General features: G+C 62.4%; 1 long non-coding RNA gene across 1 annotated transcript; it reads left to right on the top strand.

The window, feature by feature from the left end:
- LOC142819045 (uncharacterized) lies at window positions 1–4,398 on the top strand. Its single transcript, XR_012896735.2, has 2 exons — window positions 1–141; window positions 1,645–4,398. It is a non-coding gene; the product is annotated as an uncharacterized LOC142819045 (long non-coding RNA).
- Window positions 4,399–8,266: the final 3,868 nt, after the last annotated feature.

The raw sequence follows: 8,266 nt of genomic DNA, 5'->3' as shown, positions 1-8,266 counted from the left end.
GGGAGGAAGGCAAATGTTGCTACCAAATGGCCCGGCCTCACCACGAGACAGCAGGGGCAGACTCTACAGCCTCCTGCTTTCAAAGGATGGGGTCCCATGGGCCAAGTGCTTCCTGAGCTGCAGAGGCCCTGACACGTCCAGGTGAGACCAGCCCTGGTTCCTTCCAGTAGGGGGCAGTCGTGCTGATACCGACTCGCCAGTTCGTGCCATTGTTACCCCTGCTGACGGGTGGGGGAAACTGAGGCACGGCACGTGAGTGGTTTGCTGAGGTCTGGCGCTGAGCCAGCCAGTACCAGAACACAGCGCTCACCCCTCCTTCCTTATGATAAAGCTCTGCCTGTGCTGTATAAATGGGTAAACAAATGCCTCTGTTGAAACAAAGCTCGTCTCCGGCTCGGCTGTTCCCTAATGGTTGGCAGCTGGCTTGGGTGCGACACCACGTGGGCAGGGAGGTGCTCCACCCTCCCCACCCATGGCCTGACTTATTTTTGCTGTGGCTGCTGGATCAGCAGCAGGGGTGGAGACATCCCCTTGGCCGGGCGCTGCTGGGGGGGAGATGCACCTGGTGTCCCCACTAAAGTACTTTGGGCTCTTTGGTGGAAGATGCAGGCATGGGGGGGGGGGGGGGAGTGCTGCATATGCAAAGCAGCGGGGCTGAGATGGATCCGGGCTCTGCCATGACCCCCCCCCCCCGGGGGCTCCCCCTGCGCTCTGAAGGAGCGTTACCGGGCTGGGCCCCTGGCAGTGCGCTGGGACTCCACCAGGCCTGCCTTCTGGGGGAGGAGGTAGTGGGAAGGGGCTGCGGAGCTCGTGGGGCTGGGGGAGACCCCTGGCTGAGCTGGGCGCTGTCTGATGGCAGAGGGGCTGGGACGCTGCAGGGAGCCGGGAAGGGGGGTAAGATTTCGCGGGGTGCCCCACGCAGGGGCTGTTGGTTCTTTGGGGGGAGGAGAATGGCTAACTGGTGGGCATGAGGAGTTGCCGGCTGGCGCTCTGTGAAGGGGCGGGGTGGGAAGTGACGGGGGTTTCCCTGAGCCCGCTGCCGGGCGCGGAGGCGCTGCAGAGACGTGTGGCCGACCCCTGGGGTGACTGATTTGCACCGGCCCTGGGCCTAGCGCAGCCATAACCGGGCCCAGTGGCTGGCCAATGGTCCCAGATCACAAGGGCAGCCCAGAGGCCGTGCAGACTGGCAGACGTGGGCCCTGGGACATTTTAGGCCCTTGCCCTAAATAAACCAGCTGCTTCTGTCGGCCCCAGGCCAGAGCTGCTACGACTCCGTGACCTGCCTTCCCTACAGCCCGGAGCTCTCCCAGCTGTGCCCAAAGCAGGTTTCCTGGCTGGCCGGACAGAGGTCTTGGTTTCCTGTTTTGCCCCAAGCGTTTATCGCGGTGCGTGGAGCAGACCGCCAACGCCGACGGCATCTCTGCTGGGTCCAGCCCGGCCTTTGGCCAGGGCAGCTGGGCAGAGCTCAGAGCGGCTGAAGCCTCGGAAACGCCTTCTGCAACCAGTAAAGGGCTCGTGGGGGGTGGACCAGGGCAGCCCTGGACGGGCGGGGGGAGCGCGCAGAGGCGACCCCAGGCAGCTCTTTCACCTGCCTTGATTCTGTCTCTTTTCTGTTTGGTTTTCTGAGCCGCAATCCCATTCCAGGCACGTCCCCTTGTCCCGGCCCATCCAACCCCGCCCTGGCTTTGTCACAAGAAATGGAAGCTGTGTGCCGAACGTGGCGGTCCTCGCGCTTACGGATTAGGAGGCGTTCTGCAACGGACAGACAGACAGACTCTCTAAAATGTACGCGAGCCCCGTCCTGCTTCGTCTCCGCCAGCCTTTGTCTGCTTTGCTTGGACTGTGCACGCCTTGGAGCAGGGACTGTCTCGGTCTGTACAGCGCCTAGCACAGCGTGGCCCGGCGAAGGAGACACTGGGTCAGGACTCAGGAAACTCGGCTTCTGTTCCTTGCTCTGTCATGGGCCTTCTGGGTATTCTTGGCCTAGTCTCTTGGGCCCAGATCGGTGGGCGTTATCTGGGGAGCCTACAGCTTGGGTTGGCCCCAACGGGGGGAGGGGAACAGCACCACGCTCCCAGAAGGGGAGGGACCTCTGGCAGAAGAGGCCGGGCTAAATGCAGCCAGCCCCCTGTGCTATCTGGAGCCCCCCTGTAGCCCTCAGACTCGTACAAGGCACGATGCTCCAGCGGCGATTTAAAGGGCCCGGGGCCTCTTTGACTCCCCAGGAACTCCCGTTGGCAGACCTGGGCATTGGGGGCTCACAAAGGGTGTGTCTACACTACAGGGTTTTTTTGAAAAAACTTCCCCTGCGTCTAGACTGCTGCGGCGTTCTTTTGAAAGTTAAATCGAAAGAACGTGGCAGTTTTTTCGATGGCGGAAAACCTCGTTTTACGAGGAAGAACGCCTTTTCCCGAAAGTGCTGTTCTGAAAAAAGGCGTTGTGTAACGCAAACTGGGCTTTTGGCAAGAGAGAGCATCCGGACTGCCCGGCTGCTCTCTTTCGAGAAAGCGGCTTGCTTCTTTGAAAGTACTGGTTGCAGTCTGGACGCTCTTTTTCGAAAGAGGCTTGTGGTCTAGACATAGCCAGAGTGCCTTGCCAAAGGGGGCAGTGACTGGCCGGGTGGTGAGAAGAGCTAGGGACTAGCGTGATTTCAGGGGAGATGTCAATCGAACCAACAGGGACCCCTGCCCGCGCCTGCTACGTGCCTTCCAACCAGGTCTTGGCAGAAGAGGTTCGATGCACTCGCTGGGCTGGGGGGGGGGTGTTTTCCTTTCCTCGAGGTCACACTGTGTTCCAGGCAGGAGCTCAGCTCTGCTTCTTCTTCCAAGCTCCCCCGCCCTGGCCCGTCCGGCTGAGGAAGGGTGGTGAGGGGGGCTCTTTTGGAGCACAGGACGTTACGGTGCGCTCTGCTCTCCACCCCCCGGCTGCGTCAGCAGCGGGTCAGAGCCCCTGGAGTAAACAGGCAGCTGGAGCGCGGGCGGGCGGCTGGGGAAACCCGACTGCCCCGCGCTGCCTGCCAAGATCCAGGCGTTGTGCGAGTTTCCAGCCCTCACATGGATCGCTGGCAGCCAGGGAGGGGGGCGGATTCGCTCGAGTCATGGACCTGCCCTGTGCACTGACACATGCTTGGATGCCATCGCCTGGCCCGGGGCGGGGGGGGTGACCGTGAGGTTGTCTCTGGGGTGAATGTTTTTCTGCTGCCCTCTCCTCCCCATCTGTCACGGCGGCAACAAAGTCCTCGTGCCCAGCGGGGTTCGCCCTGGCTGCCGGCCCCTGGGCCACGGGCGCGCGGCTCCTGACGAACGGGGTTCCTGAGCCCCTGTTGCACCAGCTGTTCCTCTGGGATCAGATGGCCCAGCCGCTATCTTTCCCGGCTCCTTGGCTGGGGGGCCCTGCATGTTGGAGGCTGACGGGCCCAGGTTCAGTCGGTCTGTAGCTGGGGTCAGTTACATGCCCAATGGGGCGTCTGTGCTGAGGCAGAAATTTAGACCAAACCTGACCCGTGTTTGTCCAACATTAAACCTCCCGGACGGAGGTTCCTGGGCTGCCTGTTACCTCTCCTTGTAGTTCACGTTGTTCCCACCCTCTAAGCTAAGTCTCTCTTGCTGCAGCCCGGCCCTGCTTGTCCTGTGGTCAGTGGACACGGGCAGCCACCCTCTCTAGCAGCCCCGAACTGATCTGCACCCGGCTGGCACAGCACGCCCGTTTGTGGGGTCTGAACCGTCCCGCGAGGGCCAGGCTTTCGAAATCTTTCCTTGCTCTTCTCCGGACTCTCCACATTGGCCGCCTCTTTCCCAGGGTGCCCAGAGCTGGCCCCAGGGCCCCGCCCGAGGGGTCAGCTCTGAGACGGGCGGAGGTTTTCTCAGCACAAGGGGCTGTGGCTGTTTCCAGGGGGAAGGCGGCAGCTGGAGCGGGGGCGGGTGGCTACTGGTGGCTGGAGGCAGGGCAGGTGGGGCAGAAGAAGGCTGGGAGAGTTGCAGGGTAACTTTGTGGGAGGGGGCCCTGTGGCTCCGCACTGCAGCTCCCTGGGAGGAACCCGGCTCGCCAGCGGCTCCAGGCTCACTCCCCGAGGACACCGCGTTATTTTAGGACCAGCAGCAATGGGCGTAAATTGCAGCGAGGGAGGTTTAGGTTGGACATTAGGAAAAACTTCCCACCCATCAGGGTGGTGAAACACTGGAATCAATTGCCCAGGGAGGTTGTGGAAGCTCCATCGCTGGAGACATTGAAGAGCAGGTTGGACAGATCCTTGTCGGGAATGATCTAGACGGTGCTTGGTCCTGCCGTGAGGGCAGGGGCTGGACTTGATGCCTCTCGCGGTCCCTTCCAGCTCTGCTGTTCTCGAATTCTATGAAATATCGCCCCGGTGCCTGGCATACAAATATGACTGTCCCTTCGCCCCAGAACGATACTTTCTCACAATGGCGTCGCATTGTTGGCCTGGACTCAGTGCCTGATCCGCTGTCGCCTGCAGATCGTTGTCAGCCGTGGGCCCCCCCCGTCCTTGTGCATTCGATGCATGTTGCCCATTTCCTGAGCATAGGACTTTGCACCCGTCTCTACTGAATTTCATCTTGCTGCTTTCAAGCCAGTTCCCCACTTTGTCCCGGGCCGGTGCCATCCACCGATTTCCTCAGCGCCCCCCCCCCCCACTCCATTGTCCAAATTATTAATGAAAATGCGGGATGGTGCCGAATGCGGGGCCACCCCCGCTAGCTGCATCCCGCCAGTGTGACAGCAAACCATCCATCGCAGCGCTCTGAGTCCACCGCTGGGCACCTGCCCCTCAGCCAGCCCGCATCTCCCTGCTGCACGACTCCAGAGCATTCGCACGGCCGCCGCCATCACCAGGAACGCGAGGGGAGGTAGCCAGAGGTCCCGCTAACTTTTTCCGTCCATGAGCGGAATAAATTTTGTTCTGTGTGCCGAGGCATGTGCGGATGTGCACCACGGAGAGAGCCAGGTGCTGCCAGTGCTCTGCTGATCAGCTGGGTGGCATCTGAATCTCTCCTGGGTGGCCAGCCGAGTGCTCAGCTTACAGGGAACGCTGGCAGTAGCCAAGAGCAGCCAGGCAATTTTGTGTGTCCCCCCCGCCCATCAGAGAGCTGTGCGCATGCCTAGCATGGCCTGGGAGACACCAGCTAGGCCTCTGGCTCTGCGTGAGCTTTGCCCCTCACCTTAGCTGGCCCTGGCACTGGTCCTAGACAGGTTATCCAAAGAGGAACCCACCTCCCAGCTGAACCAATGGGAGCCCAGCGGGAGTGGCCTCTGTCCCAGGTGCCTCTGCCGCCTTGCCCGCCCACCTGCCCTCTGAACTGTGCCCTGCCGCTGTGGTTACCCCAGGTCACGAAGACGCCGGCTCCCTCGTGGAGGTTGAGTTGCACTTGAGTCAAGGAGCAGAGGAGGGGGGGTGTACAGGACTCAGGCCCCCGGGGAGCTGGGCCCTGGGGGGCCCCTCGGTGCTACGGGGATACAACCGATGAGTAAATACGAATTCGTTCGTAACGTGCGGCCCTGCAGCACCTTCTGGCTGAGGCTCACAAAGCGCTTCCCAGCACACGAAGGGATTTCGTCGCACCCTAGCGCAGGGGTTCTCAAAGTGTGAGCTGTGGCCATGGCCTTGGCCGTGGGCTCAGCTCCCCTCCCCTGCAGCAAGGAGCCTGGGCTGGTGCTCCAGCCTTGTGGCTCCCCATGAGGTTGGAGCGCCAGCGCCGGCTTCCTGCTGCGGGGCTGGGGAGAGCCTCAGGGGCTGGATCCGGCTTGCGGGGGAAGGAAGAGGCTCCGTGCTGGGGGAACGGCGGTGAAGTAAATTGCTCGGCTGGAGGCTTTCCCTGCTGCTCCCATTGGCTGGATTCATGGCCAATGGGAGCAGCAGGGGGCGGTGCCTGGGAGCAGCAGGGGGCATGGAGCCAGGTGAGTGCCCCCAGCCGCTCATGGTTCAAGAGCCCTGTTGTGTTTTGCTCTGTGTTCCTGGTGACTTCTGTGCTGTCAAAAGGCCCCAGCTTTTGTCGTAGTATTTGTATCCCAGCATTGCCTGGCCCCATTGGGCTGTACATACGATGGTCCAGTCCACCCAGGAAGGTCAAGGGTGGGAGGCATCCCTGTTTCATAGGTGGGAAACTGAGGCCCGGCTATGTCTCCACTGCCGCTGTAAGGCAGTGGTGGGCAACCTCTGGCCGAATGTGGCCAGTCAGCATTCTGTGTGTGGCACACGAGACATTTTCTTTGCTGTTCGCAGGGTTCCCAGGTTTCACTGGTTTTCATCTGCATCGGTTTTCTCCTGCTGATGTTATTAACAGCTGCCCCAAGGAGCTTTGTCAGCCGAAGCGCGTCCCCCACCCACGAGGCCTTGTCCACGCCAAAACTTTCGTGGGTCAGGGCTCCGCCCCACACTGCAGGCATTGCCCCAGCCCACCCCTGCCCCAAGCCCCTCCCACCCCTTCTCCAAGCCCCTCCCACCGCTTCTCCAAGCCCCTCCCACGGCTTCCCCAAGCCCCGCTTCTGCTCCACCCCTTTGCTCCCTGCCCCGAGCAGTGTGGCGTGAGGAATTATGAGGCTTGGCTAGGGCCAGAGGGTTCACCCCCCCGCCCTGGCACTTACTAGACGGGAGCTGGGGGGGGGGCCCAGGAGCTTGCTCCGCTTCATCGTGCCCCCCTCCCAGCCCGCTGGGCCCCGTTTTCCTGGAGATGCCGAGAAGCCGAGCGCAGCCGGCAGGGAGAGGGTGACGCAGTGGGGCAGAGCGGAGCCAGCCGCCCAGCCCCTCCGAATCCCATCACCCAGGTGCTGTGTGTGGGGGGAGGAAAGGGGGAGCAACCCCGGCTGCCATCCCACGCCAGGCCCCCGTAATCCTTTGGGTCCCACCCATCCATAGGGCGGTTGGGGCGGCTGCCGCAGGGCCCCCAAAAGTGCAGGGCTGGGGCAGCTGCCCCGAACCATCCCATGGACAGAACCGCGCTGTCTGAGCAGCAGACGTTTTGCAGACTGAAGCGTTTTGTGCAGACGTGTCCAAGCCCCTAAGGGACCTTCCCCCCCAACTCCTTCCCAGGCATCACCCCCCCGCCCGTGCTGTCCAAGCCCCTAAGGGACCTCCCCCCCCCAACTCCTTCCCAGGCATCACCCCCCCCGCCCGTGCTGTCCAAGCCCCTAAGGGACCTCCCCCCCCCAACTCCTTCCCAGGCATCACCCCCCCCGCCCGTGCTGTCCAAGCCCCTAAGGGACCTTCCCCCCCAACTCCTTCCCAGGCATCACCCCCCCCGCCCGTGCTGTCCAAGCCCCTAAGGGACCTTCCCCCCCAACTCCTTCCCAGGCATCACCCCCCCCGCCCGTGCTGTCCAAGCCCCTAAGGGACCTTCCCCCCCAACTCCTTCCCAGGCATCACCCCCCCCCCCCGCCGCTCGTGCCCTCTGTCGGCAGGCGATGGACGGGAGAGCGTTCCTTAGTTCCTTCACAAGCGTTGGATGCTTAACTGTCTCTGCAACTCCCACTTGGTAAAACAAGCGAAAGCCCCCTAACCCTAACCCCCCCCCCCCCGCCGAGGAGTGAACGAGGCCTGAATGAGCCGCCCCTCCCCCTGGGCAGCACCCATTAGCCTGATGCTGCATCGTTAACGGAGCACCCCTCTGTGGCCAACCCCCTGCAGGCAAAGCTCATGCATCACCCCATAACTGTGCTGGCTGGCTTAGCACTCAGGCGTGCGGGTATCTTTTAGTTGCCTTTAGGCTGACACAGTCAAGCGGTTTTCTGCCGCCCGGCAGCCTAGAGTCCAGCGCATGGGGTGTGAACCGAGTGTCTCGTCTGGGGCCAGGATTCCAGGGGCCGGGGCAACTAGCCGGAGCCTCGGTGGTACCAACGCGAGAGCTGACAGCACGGCCGCTCCGTGGACCCTGCAGCTGTCACCACACCGAAAGCCACGGCTGCTCCACTGCCCAGCCACGGCGGGGGCGCAAAAGCACAGGCCCGCTGCTGCTTGGCCTCCAGGAGAATCTCCATTAGCAGTGCAGGGGCTTTGATGTGCAGCTGAGCAACGCTTTTCACCTGCAGGGAGTGCGCAGCGGTTTATTTCTGTGCAGACAAAAGCACCCGAGGAAGACTGACTGCTTCTCAGCACGGCCCTATTCCTCAGCCGCCTGCTGCACCCGCAGACGGGGAGCCCCGCCGTGCCGTGGGAGCCCCACACGGGCGCTCCCCCGCCCTTCCTTGTAAACAAGAGCAGAGAGGAAAACTACAGGAATGCTGTGCTGTTTTGGATGCCTGCCCGGTTGCTTGG

Source organism: Pelodiscus sinensis, chromosome 32 (assembly GCF_052426305.1).
Source record: "Pelodiscus sinensis isolate ZL-2025 chromosome 32, ASM5242630v1, whole genome shotgun sequence".
In the NCBI taxonomy this organism is placed as follows: Eukaryota; Metazoa; Chordata; order Testudines; family Trionychidae; genus Pelodiscus; species Pelodiscus sinensis.
Note: the sequence above shows the minus strand (reverse complement) of the source record. Positions and strands in the feature narration are given on the sequence as shown.